The sequence below is a fragment of the Lissotriton helveticus genome, chromosome 1_2 (genome assembly GCF_964261635.1).
Source record: "Lissotriton helveticus chromosome 1_2, aLisHel1.1, whole genome shotgun sequence".
NCBI lineage: Eukaryota > Metazoa > Chordata > Amphibia > Caudata > Salamandridae > Lissotriton > Lissotriton helveticus.
Window position 1 is genome coordinate 27,203,208 of NC_136058.1, and position 22,532 is coordinate 27,225,739.

Here is a 22,532-nt window from a genome sequence, read left to right on the forward strand (position 1 = left end):
TGAAAAAACCATAGGTTATAGACCATATATAGTTAGGAATTAGCATTTACAAAACCTTGAAAATTCACTGAAAAAACCATAGGTTATAGACCATATATAGTTAGGAATTAGCATTTAAAAAACCTTATTTTACTCACACAAAACCATTGAAATTCCATATATAGTTAGTTGCACTAACTATATATCGCGCACCCGCAATCCACTGCTGATCATGTCACATATTACATCATTCATGACATGGTCAGTGACATCACTGATGACATCACTGATGACATCTCAAATGACATCAACATCCTGCACATCTGATCCGCAGCATCCCTTTTGGGGAGATGCTGCGAATTCGGAGAATCTGCAGCAATGAACAGGACTGCCGGATGGCACAATCCCTCTGTAAAGGACGGTTTTTGCAACGAGGCTACAAACTAGCAACTATTGACAGTGCAATGGTCAGGGCCAACAAGATAGATAGAACCACACTCCTGGGCTCAGGAAGTGTCCGACCCAAAATTCCAACTGATAGGGCTGGTGAGGAGACAAGACTAATAATGACTTACAACAGTCAACATAAAAGCATTTTTAAAATAGTCAAGGACAATTGGTTCCTGGTCTCCAGTGACCCAATTATAGGTTCTCAATTGTGCCCTCAGCCTAGCATAACCTACCGCAAGGCCCGGGCTATGCAGGACAGTCTTGTGTCCAGCAGCCCCGAGGTAGCTCCAGCCTCATGGCTCAGTGGCAGTAAAGGTTTTCTGAGATGCTCGAGTTGCAAAGCATGCAAACATGGCATTAGTAAAACAGAGGTGATGACTCCTCTTTCTCCCTTTCCAATCAAAATCAAACAGAAACTAAACTGTAAATCAGAGTATGTTGTTTACGTCCTGGAATGCCCTTGCGGGCTGAGGTATGTGGGAAGTACCCGACCGCAGGTACATAAGCGGATACTACAACATCTGCGAGCAATTACTCATGCAGATGCTACGTACCCGGTAGCCAGGCATTTTGAAAGTAAACATGGAAAGGACGCTTCCCTACTGAAATATTTTGCGATAGATTGTGTTCCTCCCCAACGGAGAGGTGGTGATCGGGAGTCTCTTTTGCGGAAATTGGAGACCCGGTACATAATCCTATTAGACACCAAGGCACCACAGGGTCTTAACACTGGGGAGGATTGCCACACCTATCTCTAGATCTTAATGTCCATTCAATGCCATCGACATGGTTATGTGCATCTATTTTATGTCCACTTAGAGCGTTTGTGTATATGAAGTTTTAACCTTTACAACTGCGATGTGACTCAATATATGAAACTGTTTTGATGAGTATTAACTATTTCCCTGTTCATCTCCATGACCATTATTTTTAATTCACCATTCAATTATAGCACTAACAGTGGGAGCACTTCATACCATCACTGTGTTTTAAGTAAATTGCGTATTTTGCACATGTACAATACTCAACATAGGCCTGCAGGATCATTAGCCCACTGGGGCACTATTGCATTAAATTAGGAGTTCATGACAAACGGAACCTTAATTTCTATTTTGTTTTATACAGAGTTTTGGTGATTTTAATGGTTATATTTTAAATATATGTATGACTATTTATTGGCTTTTAGCTTTTATATCATTTTAAAAGTTAGATATAGCCGTTGCCATGTTGACTCTTGTAAATAGATGCCAGAAGTATATAGCTGGTTTTGTAGATGAATGATAACCATGCATACCAGATATTTCTTATTACCTGCAATAACTATTTGGGTATATATACATGTGTTAATTTGGACATTCATGCCGTTATGCAATACTCTAATCGCATTGGAAACCATGACAGTATTTTCTTTGTTTCCATAACACGTGATGGCACTTTGCACTTTAAATAGGTGATCAGCCCTCTTGACGCTTGTCATGTGATCAAGGCTATCTCTAGCCGAAACGCGTCATGGCGGACTGGTGCTGGGTTAGCACTCAATAAAAATATTTGCACTTTTCCTGGGTCTCGCTGCTCCTGTTTTCTGTTCGACAGTGACTGCCGTTGCTGAATACTTCGACTTGGGAGTACTACGTACCTCATATATATATATATATATATATATATATATATATATATATATATATATATATATATATATTACCTACTGGCGGTCGCCAGTAGGTATATATAGTTAGGATTTTTTCTCTATGGGATTTTTGAAAATTCTATGTCTAATAACTTTGGCGTTTGTGGACGGAATTGGCTGAAATTTTCAGGAAAATGGCACATTTTGTTTCTGAGCAGCCCCTGAAAATTGGGGGGGGGGTTCGTCCAGGGGGGGTCGAGAAAAAAGGGGGGTCCCAAAACGTGTTTTTAACATTGAGTTTTCCATAGGGCGGTTGGCCTCACTTTTAGCCCGAACAGCTGAATGGATTTGCATGAAACTTGGCAAAATTGTAGGGACTGGTAGCCCGATGTGCCTTTTGTAGGTCTCAATATATGTGCTCCAGTGGATTTTGAGAAATTAACGTTTAAAAAAAGATATATATCTGTAACAGCGGACCGGGCAGCGCTCCGGTTCGCGTACTTTTCGCGCAACGGAGCTTTGTGAAGCGTAGCTGATTGGTTCTCCGGCGTCTGTAAACATTCCAAACAGTCCGTAGCGGCCGCCATCTTGTCTCTCGGTAGGATCGAGAGACAAGAGGAGGCCAAAGCGAAGGGGCAAATGACCATAAGGGGGCATAGTAGATTCTCGCTGACCCCCTAGGTTTGATGTGGAGGTTTTAAAAGGGCCCCGCGGGGCAAAAAAAATAAAAAATAATAATAATCGAACGGCTGAATGGATTTGCACGAAACTTGGCAAAATTGTAGGGACTGGTAGCCCGATGTGCCTTTGCTAGGTCTCAATATATGTGCTCCAGTGGATTTTGAGAAATTAACGTTCAAAAAAAGATATATATCTGTAACAGCGCTCCGCTTCGGAGCTTTGCGAAGCTGATTGGTTCTTCGGCGTCTGTAAACATTCCAAACAGTCCGTAGCGGCCGCCATCTTGTCTCTCGGTAGCATCGAGAGACAAGAGGAGGCCAAAGCGAAGGGGCAAATGACCATAAGGGGGCATAGTAGATCGTCCCTGACCCCCTAGGTTTGATGTGGAGGCTTTAAAAGGGTCTCGCAGGGCAAAAAAAAAAATATCGTTTTTTTAGTTTTTTTGCGTGGAGTGCGCCCGGTTCGCGAACCGGGAAGCGTTCTGGGGAGCGTACTTTCTTGAAAATTAGTGAAAAAAGTTAGAGTAAAATAATAATTGTGAGTGATCAGATGTAGGGTAGCTCTGAGAAGAGCTTTTGGGTTTATGGTACATTTAGGTACTTATAAGTAGGTACCAATGCACAGTCTTAAATTCAGAGTGAAAATTCTGTTGCCCTCATCTGAGAAGTGAACTCCATCTCCTCTGTAGATATCTTGCATGTAGTAACGCAAGTTATTGTTGTACAGGGAGCCCATTCCATGGTCTCTCATGTAAGCTGAAACAGATTTGTTTACATGCTTCCTCGATTTCTCAATTTGTGGACAAAATTGGTTCGACCACCTCCATTTTTGTCTTTGGCATATATTTGAATATACCAAGGCAGTCTGAGGAAAAAGTGCCATCAATTGCTCAAAGGTGTCCTTTAAAAGCATTTCCAGACCTACCCCAGTCAAAGTGCCCAAATCATTACCTCCACAGTGCACAATTAACAGGTCAGGTTTTGGCAAATGCATAAAGGTTTTCACCAATGGTATCAATTGGTGACATTTTAATCCTCTGTGGCCAAACCACTTAATTTCCACATCTTGTAAATTGAGGTTAGGTAAATTCCTGTTTTCAGCGTACCTCTGAGCCCAATAGATGTAACTATGTCCAACAATCCAGACAGAAAACATGGCGAGAGAAGGTTCTCCTGCAGTCAGATGAAGTGTGGCAATGAAATGGCAGTTGAAAAAATGAGAGTGTAAAATGAAAAAAACTGAGGAGTTTCTGTGTTAATGAAGCAGTAAGAGTGATTGGTGGATTTTGATTGCTGAAAACAGAAAGTTAGGGTGCATGGATGAGTTCGTTGAAAGATGTATTTTGAGTGGCGAAGAAAAAATCATTAAATGAAAGATTGCACTGGATATGCAGGTGCACTGAGAGTTCAGAGTTCAATTGCAACATTGTTGTGTGAACTTGGAAACACCAGAGGTCTTGCAAGAGGTGGTTGCTATGCAGAAAAAGCAGAGAGGGGGCAGAGGGGGGAAGGGTTTTGATTTGAAAAAAAGTGAGGGAAGAGTTTTGATTGGGTGACATGAGAGATATGTGTGAAGAATTACAGCATTTCTGTGCTTTTGATAGCTGCAGACTCTGGAGTGCATACCTTTTGCTCTGCTGCAGACAAATTGGTGTGTTTCTGAGACTGTTTTGAAACTCAAAGTATTTGCTAAGGTGAGAAAAGATTTATTTAATTTAGATAGAAAATAGTGTGCTTTAAGGAGAAAATTATGAAGAAAGTTGTGTTTTTCAAATGTTGCTTTGTCTCAAGTGTTTTACAAATAGATTTTGTTTCTTTGAGAAATTGTAATTGGAGAAAATGTGAAGTATTAGTACTGACAGGGTTTTTATGTGCTTAGGAGCTGTGGAGTGTTTTCAAATTATGACTTGTAAATCGTTTTTGAGAAAAAGCAATGGTTTTAATATTGATGACAAGGACATAATGGTGTCTGCTTCTTTATAAGGTAATTGAGAGTCTCTGATGTTATTTTTCCCATTTCAATGTAAGAAGTTTGTCTGTGGAGCAAATTGCTTGTAAATATGCTCCCACCTGTGCATGGCAAATTTAGATTTTGAATGTTTGCTTTACAGTAGAGAGGAAAATCCACGGCAGACATCTTGAGTGGGAGGCGGCAGCTGGGTCAGCGCTCTAGCCATCCCTACAAAAGGAGGCCAGGGTTTTCAGACGCGAGATTTCATTGCGCTGATATTATCACTACTTGTGTAACTTTTGGACCCCTCCTGAGGCTTGAGCCGGGAGGTAGCAGTAGAAAAGCTGAATTTTTGTGTTATTTGTGGGCTTTTGACGCTGAATGATAGCGGAGGGCACATGAACACCACTTGTCATTTTTAGACGCCGATATTTTAAAAATTGCTTTTTTTTCGTGAAAAGCACTGCGATAGCAATTGTACTCACCCCGCCCCTATAATCACTCCCCCTGCACTCTCGTCGGTTACAGCCGATCTCAGGGCTGTTTACCGAGCAGTAGAGAGGAAAATCCACATATGCGAAAAAATCCTAGGACGTCTAGGTATATAGGTGTACAGATAAGACAGGCCAGTTATCAAGAAGGAACAGTAGGGGAGGATGAACGAAGTTGTATAAAAAGTATATTTTTATTTTGTATATTTAAAAATCATATTAGAAATGACTGGGGGTCAAACCAATATGACGGGTATTAAAATAGCTTTGTCAAAATTCCATACAATAATCATAACGAGTTAACATAAAATTCATAGTACAAAAAATAGAGAAATATATTAACAAAAGCATACAGATAATCACATCAATAATAAAACAAGCATAGGAACTCGACGCGCGTTTCGGCAGGGGACCGCCTTCTTCAGGAGACACAATTTTAATTCCTGAAACACAGTTTAAAAGAAAATCTATGTTATCTAAACATCCATAGGATTTATAGTGACAACATATACAGGTATCATTACAAATAAATTTAAAAGCCTCCATTCCTGACTTGAGGACTGACCTTGACTATTGTTATGTACACTTAAAGCCTTTGATGGGCAATATATTTTGTCAATTGTACAGTATCTGACTCATTCAAGGCTCCCGTACCTTGGTTTATTACAATAACGATTACAATAACGAAAAATAACCTTAGGTCTCATTCTAAAACACTAAAGTAGAATCACTTCTAGGTTTTTGTATATCGGAATGAGTCTTTGTAGTTCATAGCATCTGGTAAATTTATAACATGGTGTTCCAAAATAACTGATTATTGCGAGAATAAAACAACATTACAGATCTAAAGCAATAATGCTCAATTCACAGGGTATACTCACAAAGGTAGATTTCTATCCGTACAGCAAGAACACCCAAGGAGAGTCTTCATACAAACGTGATGCGTATATGGAATAGGTATTGGTAGAGGGATTCCTAATGATGAAATTCGCATTTTTAAAGGGTGCTCGTATCGACTTATTACTCTTAGTAGCAAACACATATGGCATACCAAATTGCTCTTGACATGTGGAAGGCCCTACAGGACTAATTTTTCACATGATGATGGAACAGAGTATTGTGCCTATTCATACACATAGCACCCACTAGATAACTCGGTCTTATAGTACTAATCATATCACATGTACCAGATAGCATCTCAGGTGGTTACAGGAAACTTTCAGGTACGATCTATTTACTACCAGGAAAACAGGGGGGAGCGATGGTGAAGGAAGAAGGGACAGGTATTGACTACATAACACTGTTAAATAATATAGTGCACCATAAAGCGAAAGAAATGGTAGTGTCAACTATGTACCTTATGATTCCATGAACGATGGATGAAAATTGCTGACGAAGTTATTCATTAAATAAACACTTGATGGCCATATTCGAGGTGTCCTAGAACAATGGGTACCGGAAAAACACTATGGGTAAAAAGCGGAGACAAAATAGGATAGACTCATTCCTCATATATTATGACCATGGTCCCTGCAATGGTAACTGCAGTGGTCTAGAAATGAATGTATAAAAATAAAGGAAGATATAGTAGTTACCTATAGCTAGAGCCTACATTAGATGGTAGACTTGACGCTTGAAACAAGGTCGCTGTTGATGGCACCTTATCTCGTTGTTAGTTAAACAGGCTCTAAAGAAACGAATTTCAGATTTGTAAGTTATGTTTTAAAACGTCTTGGAATTAGTAGCATACTGAGGTACTACTCTACACATCTGTGTAGTATTGGCTATACTAACTAGTCACCAATTGATTTTTGGTTAAGATTACCTTGGTGTATCTTAAAGCGAAGTAGTGCCTGTGTTCGACGCAATTCTGAGTGGTGGCTTTAAAATCGCGCCTTGTAATGTGGAAAAATAAAACACTCTGAAAAAAATAAAGTCAGAGTGCTCAATTAGTTGCTAGTAGCTCAAAATTGCGTTATTGTAACAAATTACTGCACAACAGAAAGCTGGTAGCGATCTGAACGTGCTTCCGATCTCTCCTATGGCCAGGGCTTACCGTAATGTGGCTCGATACTGGCGGACAGCAAGATGTAGCTGCTTCGTCTTCCGGCGTGTGGGGGTTCGTCCTCCCTAGCGATACAATGTATCTAGCGTTGGAGAACTTCCGTATTTAAAGGAAGTATTTAGCGCGCGAAAAGATCGCGGAGGATGCTGGTAGTCAGATCGAAGAAGGACTATGTTCTCACAACTCGATCCTGATTCAAAATGGCGCTCAAGAAAACCGCGAACAGTATCTATAGTTCGAGGATTTTCTTATATTTAATAAAAGGTTGCAATTGCAATGCAACGTTAGAAATATATATGGAGGTGGGACGGCTACATCAAATCGTATAATGCGATAGAACAAAAATTATATGGCATGTACCAATTAACTCAAACTAAGTTATTAGTATTAATTAATTGTTACCACGATGGCACATAACTACATTGCCCAGGTAATGAGAAGTACTACATATATTGTTTATATATATGGTAGATATATCAGATAAACATAACGAAATTCATTAACAATCCATATTTGGAACCGATATCACCTAACTCGAGGTATAGGATATATAATCCATAAGGAATATAATCCATTGTGTATACAATACAAAGATGGCTACAAATGTTACCTTTAGGACATCCAGAGCTAAAGATATCCTAATTTGTTCGTGAATAATATTGCTTTCATGATAAGGGTAATCTAAGATTATGAGAAAACTATAGAGAATTCAGTCGGGAAGGCAGCAACGTAGGTTATTTCCGAAAGTAAAAACTGCAGTGTCTATAGGATGGCATTTTCCCAGGGAATTTCAGCATTGAGACCTCGCTTGAAAGTCCCAAGGGAAAAGATCCAAAATACTTCCCTCTTTTTCCTGACTTGATCACCTCCTTTGCTACTGGGGAGTCTGATTTTCTCCAAAATGCGCCACTTAAAATCGTCTGGGGCGTGATTATTTTCAGAAAAATGCTTAACTAAGGGCGCTAGCTGTTTGTTGGTCCGAATGGCTGACCTGTGTTCTGTCAGCCTTGTTTGTACGGACCTAGAAGTCTCACCCACGTAACCCAGCTGGCATGGGCACAAGATAAAGTATATACAGTTAGTAGTCTTGCAATTCCACATGTCAGTAGCAGAGGTGTGACAGCCATTGTGTTCGAAAGACTCACCTTGGATGATGTTGCTGCAGGATTTACAGGCTGAACATTTAAAAGTACCTTTAACCGGAAGGTTGTTGTTAATTGACCTCTGTATAAATATATCTACCATATATATAAACAATATATGTAGTACTTCTCATTACCTGGGCAATGTAGTTATGTGCCATCGTGGTAACAATTAATTAATACTAATAACTTAGTTTGAGTTAATTGGTACATGCCATATAATTTTTGTTCTATCGCATTATACGATTTGATGTAGCCGTCCCACCTCCATATATATTTCTAACGTTGCATTGCAATTGCAACCTTTTATTAAATATAAGAAAATCCTCGAACTATAGATACTGTTCGCGGTTTTCTTGAGCGCCATTTTGAATCAGGATCGAGTTGTGAGAACATAGTCCTTCTTCGATCTGACTACCAGCATCCTCCGCGATCTTTTCGCGCGCTAAATACTTCCTTTAAATACGGAAGTTCTCCAACGCTAGATCCATTGTATCGCTAGGGAGGACGAACCCCCACACGCCGGAAGACGAAGCAGCTACATCTTGCTGTCCGCCAGTATCGAGCCACATTACGGTAAGCCCTGGCCATAGGAGAGATCGGAAGCACGTTCAGATCGCTACCAGCTTTCTGTTGTGCAGTAATTTGTTACAATAACGCAATTTTGAGCTACTAGCAACTAATTGAGCACTCTGACTTTATTTTTTTCAGAGTGTTTTATTTTTCCACATTACAAGGCGCGATTTTAAAGCCACCACTCAGAATTGCGTCGAACACAGGCACTACTTCGCTTTAAGATACACCAAGGTAATCTTAACCAAAAATCAATTGGTGACTAGTTAGTATAGCCAATACTACACAGATGTGTAGAGTAGTACCTCAGTATGCTACTAATTCCAAGACGTTTTAAAACATAACTTACAAATCTGAAATTCGTTTCTTTAGAGCCTGTTTAACTAACAACGAGATAAGGTGCCATCAACAGCGACCTTGTTTCAAGCGTCAAGTCTACCATCTAATGTAGGCTCTAGCTATAGGTAACTACTATATCTTCCTTTATTTTTATACATTCATTTCTAGACCACTGCAGTTACCATTGCAGGGACCATGGTCATAATATATGAGGAATGAGTCTATCCTATTTTGTCTCCGCTTTTTACCCATAGTGTTTTTCCGGTACCCATTGTTCTAGGACACCTCGAATATGGCCATCAAGTGTTTATTTAATGAATAACTTCGTCAGCAATTTTCATCCATCGTTCATGGAATCATAAGGTACATAGTTGACACTACCATTTCTTTCGCTTTATGGTGCACTATATTATTTAACAGTGTTATGTAGTCAATACCTGTCCCTTCTTCCTTCACCATCGCTCCCCCCTGTTTTCCTGGTAGTAAATAGATCGTACCTGAAAGTTTCCTGTAACCACCTGAGATGCTATCTGGTACATGTGATATGATTAGTACTATAAGACCGAGTTATCTAGTGGGTGCTATGTGTATGAATAGGCACAATACTCTGTTCCATCATCATGTGAAAAATTAGTCCTGTAGGGCCTTCCACATGTCAAGAGCAATTTGGTATGCCATATGTGTTTGCTACTAAGAGTAATAAGTCGATACGAGCACCCTTTAAAAATGCGAATTTCATCATTAGGAATCCCTCTACCAATACCTATTCCATATACGCATCACGTTTGTATGAAGACTCTCCTTGGGTGTTCTTGCTGTACGGATAGAAATCTACCTTTGTGAGTATACCCTGTGAATTGAGCATTATTGCTTTAGATCTGTAATGTTGTTTTATTCTCGCAATAATCAGTTATTTTGGAACACCATGTTATAAATTTACCAGATGCTATGAACTACAAAGACTCATTCCGATATACAAAAACCTAGAAGTGATTCTACTTTAGTGTTTTAGAATGAGACCTAAGGTTATTTTTCGTTATTGTAATCGTTATTGTAATAAACCAAGGTACGGGAGCCTTGAATGAGTCAGATACTGTACAATTGACAAAATATATTGCCCATCAAAGGCTTTAAGTGTACATAACAATAGTCAAGGTCAGTCCTCAAGTCAGGAATGGAGGCTTTTAAATTTATTTGTAATGATACCTGTATATGTTGTCACTATAAATCCTATGGATGTTTAGATAACATAGATTTTCTTTTAAACTGTGTTTCAGGAATTAAAATTGTGTCTCCTGAAGAAGGCGGTCCCCTGCCGAAACGCGCGTCGAGTTCCTATGCTTGTTTTATTATTGATGTGATTATCTGTATGCTTTTGTTAATATATTTCTCTATTTTTTGTACTATGAATTTTATGTTAACTCGTTATGATTATTGTATGGAATTTTGACAAAGCTATTTTAATACCCGTCATATTGGTTTGACCCCCAGTCATTTCTAATATGATTTTTAAATATACAAAATAAAAATATACTTTTTATACAACTTCGTTCATCCTCCCCTACTGTTCCTTCTTGATAACTGGCCTGTCTTATCTGTACACCTATATACCTAGACGTCCTAGGATTTTTTCGCATATGTTGTTACCCTGCCCTAGGAGTCTATAGATTGTTACTACCCAGGGGGTCCTTGCTATTTACAGTTGAGAGGAAAATCCACGGCAGACATCTTGAGTGGGAGGCGGCAGCTGGGTCAGCGCTCTAGCCATCCCTACAAAAGAAGAAGGTCTCTCTCCGCGACAGCGGACGCGTGCAGCGGACGCACCTCGCCAGCGCCGGAGTCACGCCAGAGTCAGCCCGTCTGCGCCCGTCCGCGCCAAGGACGGGCGGAGTGGCTGTGGGCGTTGTCCAACTCATTATAAAATGCATACAGGTCAGCTAACCAGTGAAAAACAATTATCCCTAAAACCCAACAACAACAAATGTCATCACACCATATCAGTAGATAGCTGGCTAGGACCGATCTCATGTATCACGTGCAAACAAACACTACAATCCTATGTAAAACATACTCCGAAAATTACTTACAAATCCATCAAAGGAGGATTAATTAATGCACGTTCCATGTGTAAAAATGCCCTACATATTTACGATCTGATTACTGATAATAATCTGGACTGTCTTATGGTCACGGAAACATGGTTAAAAAACTGGTCAAACCCAGATATTGTATGTGCACTCCCACTTGGATACACGATACAGAGAATGGATAGAACTATACAAAGAGGGGGAGGGATAGCTATTATTCAAAGAGAAACTCTCTCATGCCACATTCAAGAACTACCGGAAATAAAAGACGCGGAATGTTTCGCTTTTAATGTGAAAGCACATGACTCCTTTTCCTTTTCAGGGGCACTAATCTACCGCCCACCAGGACAAGCCAGCCGCTTTTTAGAAAGTCTAGGAGAAGCACTTACAAATATGACACTCAAGGCCGCTAACTTCACCTTAATGGGAGACTTAAATCTCCATCTAGACTGCGCAAATGATACAAACGCACTATATTTTACAGATATCATGCATGTGTTGGGGCTCACAATTCTTACAAAAGAGCCCACACATATAGCGGGCCATGTGTTGGATTGTATCTGTACAAATTTGAAGTCCATACATGTCTCTACCCCTCTACCCCAAACGTGGACAGATCATAATTGTATTAGTTTTTATCTTAAAACGGAAGAAATAAAAATGTCAAAACCTGATAAATGTAGAGCTGAGAAGCCAACCCCTTGCTGGACCAAAATAATTGAACACCCGAAATTACAAGACTGGGTTAGAGAAAATAAACCAGAGACAGTAGGAAATGCTACCATAGATAATCGGAATTATGATAAATGGATGATAACCATAGGGGAGAAATTAACGTCAGGAAGAAATAATAAAAAATCCACTTCAAAACAGGGGAAAACATCAGCTCCCTGGTTCACAAAAGAACTAAAAGACACACGATGCACTGTTCGCAGACTCGAACGCAAATGGCGAAAAAAATATGACGAAGAAGATCAGGTCAATTTTAAAACTGCCAGGCAGAACTACCACGCACTTATAAAAAAAACTAAAACAACGTATTTTACCAACAAAATAGAAACTTCACAGAATGACCAAAAAGAAATTTTTCGTATAGTCACAAGTTTTAGAAACCCAAAAACACTATCTCATGAGATTCCACCATCACAAAGTTTCTGCAATGATATTGCAGATTACTTTGAACAAAAAATTGTAAATATTACCAAAATTTTCCCGGCAATTATGGACAACAAAGATCATAATCTGCAGGAAAATAACCATGGGATAACTGTTAGATGGAATACTTTTGACGTGATTGAGGAAACAGACACTTCGAAAGTTTTATCAAAAGTCAAATCTGGATCGCCACTTGATCCCTGTCCCCCTTCACTAATTCAGGCTATTAAAGAGGAAGTATGCCCCATGATAAATGACATCATCAACTCCTCACTGCAATCTGGAGAAGTACCCAATGCGTGGAAAACAGCCATTGTAAAGCCATTACAAAAAAAGACATTACACAATCCATCTGTCTTAACTAACCTACGACCGATCTCCCAACTCCCCGCATTGTGCAAATGCACTGAAACCCTGGTCAATAGACAGTTAACAACGTTCCTGGAAACCTATAACATCCTACATCCAAACCAGGCGTGTTTCAGAGCTAAACACTCCACTGAATCAGCTCTAATATTTACAACAGAAACCATAAGAACTGCACTAGACCAGGGGGGCAGGGCTGTCCTTGTCCTCCTCGACCTGTCAGCAGCATTCGACACGGTGTCCCATACCATATTATTACATCGTCTAGCAGAGGCAGGTATAGGGGGCACCGTGTTGAATTGGTTTACAATTTTTTTTTTAAATAGAAAACAAATTGTCAGGTTAGGACAATTCTATTCAAAGGAGAAGGAGATTGGCTCAGGGGTGCCTCAGGGCTCCAGTCTGAGACCCACCTTATTTAATTTGTATATGGCTCCTCTGATCAGCCTTATTGCATCTTTCAATGTGAATACAGTTGCATACGCCGACGACACCTAACTGGTCCTGATTCTGGACAAAGATATAGCTAAAGCAGAACAAGACCTAAAAGAGTGTCTAACGGCAACCTTTAAGTGGATGCATGAAAACCATCTGAAATGCAACTCTGCAAAGACAGAGATTATACCATTTGGAAAAAACAACTTATTTTCCCCACTCACCTGTTGGCCACCCGATGCAGAAGCCCCCCCAGATACCATCAATGCCACTCGTAATTTGGGCATAAAATTTGATAATTTGCTTTCCTTCAAGCAACAATGTAAAGAAATAGCAGCTGCCTGTTTTAACATAATGAAGGGGCTACGCAAATTCTTTGACTATCTACCATTGCCCGCTCGCCGAACAGTAGCAGTTGCCTTAATAACATCCAAAATTGACTACTGTAATAGTCTGTATGCTGGAGCTACAAAATCTACCTTATATAAATTACAGACTATTCAAAACGCGGCAGCGAGACTGGTCCTAAGGCTGCCTAGAAGATCATCAGCATCAGCGGCCCTAAATAAGCTGCATTGGCTTCCTATTCAGAAGCGGATCCTGTTTAAGGTCATTGTGATTACATTTAGGTGTTTTCACAAACAAGGACCAAAATACCTAAATGATAGATTCCATAGGTATTATCCCTCAAGAGAACTCAGATCAGCCACAGCCAATTTGATTACTGTCCCCAAGTTTAAACTCACCACCAAGGGAGGAAAATCACTGGCAGTTCTGGGGGCCAAAGCCTGGAACACACTCCCTACAGACCTCCGTTTAATAACATCAGAACAGACCTTCAAAAAATCTTTAAAAACTTGGATATACGGACTCCCAGAATCCAAATGTAAAACTTTGGTCTGATTATACTCAAATGTTCCAAACACAGTCGAAACATCTTACCACGGGTCAGCAATGAAAAATAAAGCGCCAGGATGCTCCATGGAGTGACAGAGCGCTATACAAAAAACCACAAACATCAAACATCAAACATAGGCATGTTAAAGGTGACTGAAACATGCTGCAAAGGCAATCAAAAAACGCTTTTATGTGTCTGAAGGACATTTTAAGTCATTTCCCCATGTGCAGTGTTTTCAAATTATGAGTTGAAAATCGTTTTTGAGGTAAAGGAATGTTTTCAAAATTTATGTGCGCCATATGCCCCCAAATTTCTTTTTATGGGGTGCAGCAGGGTGTTCTTGAGACACCCCTGCACCCTCGGAAAAATTTGTAATTTGCGATGAGGTAATTGCTAATCGCAAATTGCACCTTCATTCCTATGGGCCTCCTGCTGCATGGAAATGAATGGGTAATTTGTAATTAGCAAATAGCTCATCGCAAACTAGGAATGGTAAAGAATTGCTATTTATTCCTTAAAGTTCGCTATTTAGGAAATGCAAAAAACGTTGATGATACATATGGCGGTTCATCTCTAACAAGATAAGAAGCATAGGGATAGATTTATGATGACTGGCGCATCACCAGGGATGTGTTAGTCATTCTGTGCCGCTGTTCCGTCACCTATGGTGTGCTGCATTTACAATGCGGCGCATCATGGGGCAAAAACAGCACAGATGCGTGACGTATCTGTGCCGTAAAGGTGGCGCATTGCTGGAGTTGTATCGCAAGTGTGATGAAGCTCCAGCAAGGATCAGGGGTGCCCCTGTCGCAGGGTTTCTGTTCTCACACAGAACTGTGGACAGAGGATTGGAACCTCGGCGAATTAGGGTGCCCCAAAACTCACCTTAGTAATCAAAAACCCCTTAGCAAGCTAGGTACAGTGTCACATTGGATATAACAAACTCTCAATGTTTAGACAATCCAGAATATGAACTTATAGTACCTCAGGATACGTGGAACTCATGAACAGTCGGTCGTTATATATTTCTTAGAAACCAGAACATGGAGTTAAGAAGAACACATGTGTATTTGAAATGTTTATTTACTAATGCCGTCTTCTCAGGCGTAGTATCTTAGATAATACAAGTACACATATTATCAGTAGCAAAATTACCAGCATAGTTACTAGTACATAAAAAGTGAATGGTGACAGTATGTTAACATGCTGTAAATGAATAAGAGTTAGCAACACTTATAAGCAGCCGCGGGCCGTGGAGGGAGTTACGGTGGGGCAGGGAGGCGGGGAGGGGGAGGGGCAGGGTGGAGAGGGCTCCACCCTGCCCCTCCCCCTCCCCGCCTCCCTGCCCCACCGTAACTCCCTCCACGGCCCGCGGCTGCTTATATCTCACCCTCCCTAATACACATATTATATTATTTGCTAAGAAGGTCTCTTTGTGTTGGTTTAGGGCGTGCCCATACTTTAGTGTCTTAGATTTGAAGGAATCACATCAGCATACACCAGCTCTCTCTTCATGTGAACCGCATCAAGTGTTGTGTATGTGTGTTCGGCAAAGCAATATAAAACCCGCCTCATGCCCAGAATTGGCAGAAGCTGCACTTATGTTATGAGTATGAAGTCGTGGAGATCAGACCTCATAACAATTCTGTATCGTGTTGTTCTTGAAACTTCAGCACTCGCTGTACAGATATAGTTTAACAAGTAAAGCAGATAGTAGAGCAATAACATATTATTCTCATGTAAATCACGATGAACTATTAGGTTGAAAGCTAAAGCAACAACTAAGTGTCGTGTGCAGAAGTTGCAAAAAAGGAAAAATGGCGTTTAAACCGGTAATGAGTCCATGCTAACTTAACACGGTGTAAAGATATCCAGGATCTACATGACACCTCCCCATGATCCGGAAACGAACTGAATAAGATAATAGAAGTGCCATCTCATGAGAGCAGATTGCAACTTTATATGTGGACGGTCCGCAAGGTAAAACATTAAAAACTAGGAAAATTTAATGCTAAAGAAAAATAAAACAGCCAACTACTTTATCGAGGCTTAAGCCAATAGGCAAGCTAAATAATAAAAACTTGACAAATAAGTCAATGAATTGTCAATGAAATGCTAGTACTCAGCATATCAAACATGAAAAAGGTCTATGACATAACTGTGTATGCAAAATAAGCTGCAACAGCCTCTAATAGGAAGTCACCGTCTTCATCCGAAAAGAGTTCAGCCATCCAATTTAAAAGCGGAAAAGAACATACGTGCTCTCCCAGCACCGGATCCTCTATCACCATCAGAGGACAGCTCGGTGGGTTTTCAAGAAAGCTCTGTTCCAAGAAAGACTGTGTTGCCGCCAGTAAATTCCAGGGACCAATTAGTCCATGGATCAATGCCACAGCCATAATCCTTTCGCCAGGACAAACCAACTCGTGAGTAATGATAGGACTCATCAGCTGATTAAAGTCGACGTCAGGAGAAACCGGTCCGCAGAGACACAAATCAATGGCCCAATCGAAATCACAGGTCAGGCAGTGAAATAAAGGCTGGACACAGGTGAAGTAGGAGAATCGAAAAGATAATCCATATGCCGTGCTTAATATCGCCAACGGCATTGTGCCATAATATTCAAGCATGCGATTGCGGAACAGCGTCAGCAGCTGCAGGGCGGGAGCTTGCACAGGAGGGACATCCATATTTAAAAATGTAAAAAAGCACAAGAGCGTCCGCTGGTAATGCAAGTAAAAATGGGAATCCACCAAGCACAGTGGAAAAAATAGAATGAAAGACAGCAGGGATGATTCCAAAGATTTTCTCAAATGAAGTCACGAGACCACTGGTAACAACTTTAAAAAAGTGCGCCAGGCCCTTTGTGGAGGACGCGTTAGAGATAGTCCGAACCATCTTGCTGAAATGGAAAGGCGAATCTGTATTTAAAAGGGTCTGCACCTCTGTACGGGTGTTCGCTATGTGAAGCACGAAAGTTTCACGGGCCGAAGTCAAGGCCACCTCTCTCTGAGACAAAAGAGCTCTTATTCTTGCCATGCCGTTGAAATGTGCTCCCAAGGTTGGTATTTGTGGCCACATTGAAAACTCCCTATGTTCATGTGTGGGAGGAAATAGAACATTTCTGCAGCAAATAACCCGTTCACTTACTGTTACGATAAAAGGAATACTTTTAATTAACCCAGAACAATCTTCATTATTGAGCATCAAATAACTACCATTTTCCAACAACTTGAACGTGGGGATGATAGCAGGAACTGGCGCGCCTTGTAACACGCAAGCCATATTTGGTCGGTGTTTGTTGCATGAACCGTGTAACTGTATGTGCCTACACATTAGTGAATGATCTGGCGTCTCAGTGCATTCCTCTCCATTCAGATAAACTTCTTGATCATCTTTGAAAATCTGTATGTGTATGGAAGCGACCAGACCTCATGAAGAAAACCACTACCTAAAGGTTAATAACGACCTATTGGTATATATTTCATACAATTTGAAAACTTATATAAAGCAAAAGGCAGCGTTATTAAACCGTGGATAAGGCACGTTGCCAAAGCAGTCAACCTTTTGGATTTATACTGGAAATGTTAAAGGAAGAATTACGGAGTAGGGCCTGTAAATCTTTAATGGACAACAAGTAAAATTACTCCAACCATCATATTCCTGTAACTCCGGGATAGTAGGGGTGTTTAATTTTTTAGAAGTAGCCAATCCAAAGCATTTGGTCTGGGAAATTGTTTCATTCACAAACAACATATGATTTGGGATGAGACATGCACGGTGCAAAGCCTCAGTGCCTTGTACCTGCCAGGTTCGTGAACCCCAAACTGATGTAGATCCTGGATATCTTTACTCTGTGTTAAGTTAGCATGGGCTCATTACTGGTTTAAATGCCATTTTTCCTTTTTTGCAACTTCTGCACACGACACTTAGTTGTTGCTTTAGCTTTCAGCCTACCTGCGTCAAGATCTATGCCTGCTTCAAGCAGGCGCAGGGTTTTGATGTAGCTTTGTCCTATCTGATTGTAAATGCGGCACACCGTGGGTGGCAGAGCAGCGGTGCACGTTAACTGGTGCATCCCTGGGGATGTGCTAGTTAATATAAATCTGCCCCTTTACATTTAATTATGTGCAGGGGACACAGAGTCGGTGAGGTTTATCCAAGGTTAAGAAGAGATGAGTCCTGTTCAGTGAAAAATTGGAGATAGGCTTCACCTCCTCTGCTCCTCAGCATCGTTGGACATGGTTAAATAATAGCTGCAAAATGTTACTCTTGTTAAACAATTTTACTATTATAATCTCTGAGATTTGTCTCTTACTGTGCAACATCTCATTGTTGTTATCTTTCTTTAAAGATAAAGACAACATCAACATGAGCGACAATCAGCAATCAGTTGATTTCGACCTCATCATTGAACTCGTAATTGAAACATCAGTGGATGTTGATCCCTTGGATGATTTCAATCCTGAGGATGAAGAAGAACGTGATGAGGATGCAGATTTGTCAGAATTGTATGACATAGGATGGGAAGCTGACTTGCTTGAGCCTATGGAACTATAAACATTTATTTTATAAATTTATAATAAATAAAAAGTAAATATGTAAACCGTTTAATTTAAAAATAAAGACACCTTCAAAAACAGGTTATGTGTAGTGTCTTTAATAAAATATTAAAATATGGTCATAAAATTAGATCAGATTCATATATAAAACAGGACAGGTAAAATGAATATAAATTCCATTTCTTTTCTGCTATTTCTGTATTCTAAATTTGCCATGTACAAAAAATTCTTCTATGTAAAAATGTTAAGTAGTGTGTTAAGTTTTTGATGACTGTTATTAATTTACTGTTGGGTAATAGTGGTTAATAACATTTTTTATTATATTTTACCACAGATTCAACTGCAGATTATTTCAAGATTTTAGGATGCCAAGCAAAGAAAGAGTGAGAAAGGCTGCAAAACGTCAAAGACAGCAGGTGAATGAAAAAAAGCAGCAGTCCTCTAACAAAAAGATTTGTCAAGTCACCAAGAAAGCACCGGGTAAGAGTACAAAAACATTCATAAGAAATATCTCTAGTAAAAAAAATATTACTACAGAAAATGTTTCAGTCCAGAAAAGGAGAAGCAATTCAAACTGTAAGGAAAGGCCAATGAGAAATGTTACTGCTAGAGTAAGAGATAACTCTATGCATGAAAGTAGAAGGAAACAACAGTTTAGGGACATTCGTAAACGAATGTTCCGCAACAGGATAATTGGCAATTTGTTAAAAAATATTAAGAAAGGTCAACAGAAAGTGGTTTTTTATAAGAGAAAAAAAATAGTTGAGAAAGTTATTGATCAGGCATTTGAAATTAAACGTAAGTTATTTATTTTGACAATCAATAGAATTAGGAAGCTAAACAAGGCAATTTATGATTTCAAAAGAAATAGTAGATGGAAGAGAATAGTTAATCGTAGTAATTTTTGTGAAGTTTTTTCTGGAGAATGGATGCATAGTTCAAGCTCTGAGGCATTTTTTAATGAGGAGAGTTATTTCCAGGATAATGATTTGGTGCATGCAGTTGACACCAGTGGTCGAGCTTATGAAGTGAAAGATGGTTGTCCAGTTGAAAAAGAAAAACTTGTGACAACAGAGATAGAAGAGGTGTTAGGTAATGAGGTTTTAGGGAGACGTCCTAAGGGTCCTGTGTACACCTGGAAGTGTAGTAGTATTTGCAGTGTACGACAGGATTCCATCAATTTGCTTTGTGATTTTATACGGTCATTTAATAAGAAAAGTTTGAAGCAGAAAATGAAGTTGTTGCAAGAATTAGATCCTTGCAGAGTGAGAGAAGTGATAGGTTTGCATGGTCATTCACTGGCTTGTCTTTCCAGGAGAGTATGCCAGAGTGTTTTTCATCATTTCAGGATGCTAGCATTGCATCATAATAAAGTGAGGAAATTAGTTAGAATGTTGTATTATGCTAAGAGTCCAGCAATTATGCTTAAACAATTATGCGCTGCTCTTTTGCATGGTTCTGAAATAGATGTGAAGAATATATGTGAAGAAATTGAGTTTTGTTACTTTGGAAGTAAAGAGGAGAATGTTGAAATTGACCAAGAAGAAGAGAGTAATGTGGAAGATAGTGTACAGGTTTCCAGTACAGATAATTTCCAGAGGGAAATTGCGACGTTTGAGGTGAAATCAAGTGAGAGGCCAAATTTCACTTGTGTGTGTTGTCGACGCACTTATTATAAGAATCAGACTAAGTTAGTGGATTTATATGCAAAAAGTGAAAGGGAAAATAATAGTGAATGGAAGGATTTTACAACATACTTGATGGTAGAAAATTGTTTTGATTTGGGATTGGATCAACGTGTGTGTACTTATTGTTGTAACAAATTAAATCAAAACCAGATGCCTGCTAGAGCAGTTCATAATAATCTGGAATTGGTTGAGATTCCTTCTGAATTGAAGGATTTAAATACTTATGAATCTATTTTGATTCAAAGTATCCATCCCTTTCAGGCTATTGTAAGAATGGAGCCAAAGACAGGGAAATTGCCTCCATCAGATTTACAGAGAGGATTAAAGGGAAGAGTTGTTTATTTGCCTCTAGATTTGAAGAAAAACATTAACACAATTGGAGTAGAAAAAGTGGAAGAGGAACCTCTTGTTATCTTAGTTAATGGGGTTCCGACAAAGAATAAGAAAATATGGCAAGATTTAGTAGATGTTAGGAAAGTCAAAAGGGCAACATTGTATTTGAAAAAATATAATAAATACTATAAAAATTTATATGTTGCAGAAGAGGAAGTAAGTGAGGAAGAGGATAGCGATTTGTGTGCTGGTCAAATTGAGAAAGTAGAACCCTGTACTAGTGAAGAAATATATGAACATTATAGTGTTCATCCTTTGCATTCCAAGGAAGTCATGGGGAATCCTATTGAGTTGTTTCAAATGAAACAAGCGAAAGGGAGTCCCATTAGTGTTTGGGAGGAAAGTTTGGAAGCTCGGTGTTTCCCACAGGTTTTTCCAACAGGTCAGGGAGAAAGATATGATGAGCGACCTCATCAAATTCCTGCTTCTGAATACCGGACTTTGCGATTGTATGCAGGAGATCCTAGGTTTCGACAATGTATTCCTTATTTGTTTTATCTCCTGTTTGAAAGCGATCTGTCTGGACTGTCATATGCAGTGAACCACATCTTGAAAAGTGGTATACACATGCAAAACATCTCGGCAAGTGACTTTATGGATAAAGTCAATGTCCAAGACAGTATTTTGGATTCTCACCTGATTAATCTCATGGCGTGTCAGCGTGGTACTAATGAGTACTGGTACCGTCGTCATGGTGATTTAAAATGTATGCTGAGGAACTTAGGAACTCCCACATGGTTCCTCACTTTGAGCTGTGCTGAGTATGGCTGGGAAGACTTACTTGAATTTCTACGAGAGGCAAATGCTAACGTAGAAAACATCGAATTCAAGACACCCGGAGAACTGTGCTCTTTGGATCCAGTCAATGTATGTAGGTACTTCAATCATAGATTTGAAGCTATGATGTCTTTCATCATGAATAAGAAGAATCCACCTCTTGGAGAGGTGTTGGATTTCTTCTGGAGGAAGGAGTACCAAGCAAGAGGTGCTCCTCATATACATATGTTGCTGTGGATCAAGGATGCACCTAAATTTGGAACGGATGCAGAAGACTCAGTGATGAGTTTCATAGAACAGTATTCTACGTGTGCTGTTCCAAACGCAAAGGAGAAAAAAAGCCTAAGAGAAAAAGTTCTACGTTTCCAAAGCCATCGATGTGGAAAGTACTGTCGTCGTAAATTCCGGAACAAAGACAAGTTCTTCACCAAATGTCGTTTCGGCTTTCCACGACCGGTGATTTCTAAAGGAAGAGTGAACAGTTTGATGTCTTCGCTGCGACATAATGTGATGAAGAAATCACCTAAAAACACATACAATTTGAAGAGGAACGAAGAGTCTAAGTACATCAACGACTACAACCCGGTGATTTTGTCCATGTGGAATGCTAACATGGATATACAGTTTGTGGCTGATAACTGTATGGCTGTGGCTCGGTATGTGACATCTTACATCACCAAAAAAGAGAAGACAGAATTGAAGGATATGTGGGAGGACATTTCCCATGAAAAGAGCCTCAGCAAGAAGTTGTACAGTTTCAGTCTGAAGATGTTGTCGCATCGAGAAATCGGAGCTTACGAATGTTCTGACCGGTTGTCTTCAGCAAGTCTCTATGCCAAGTCCAGGAGTATCGTTTGGGCGAGTGTTGGTCTTG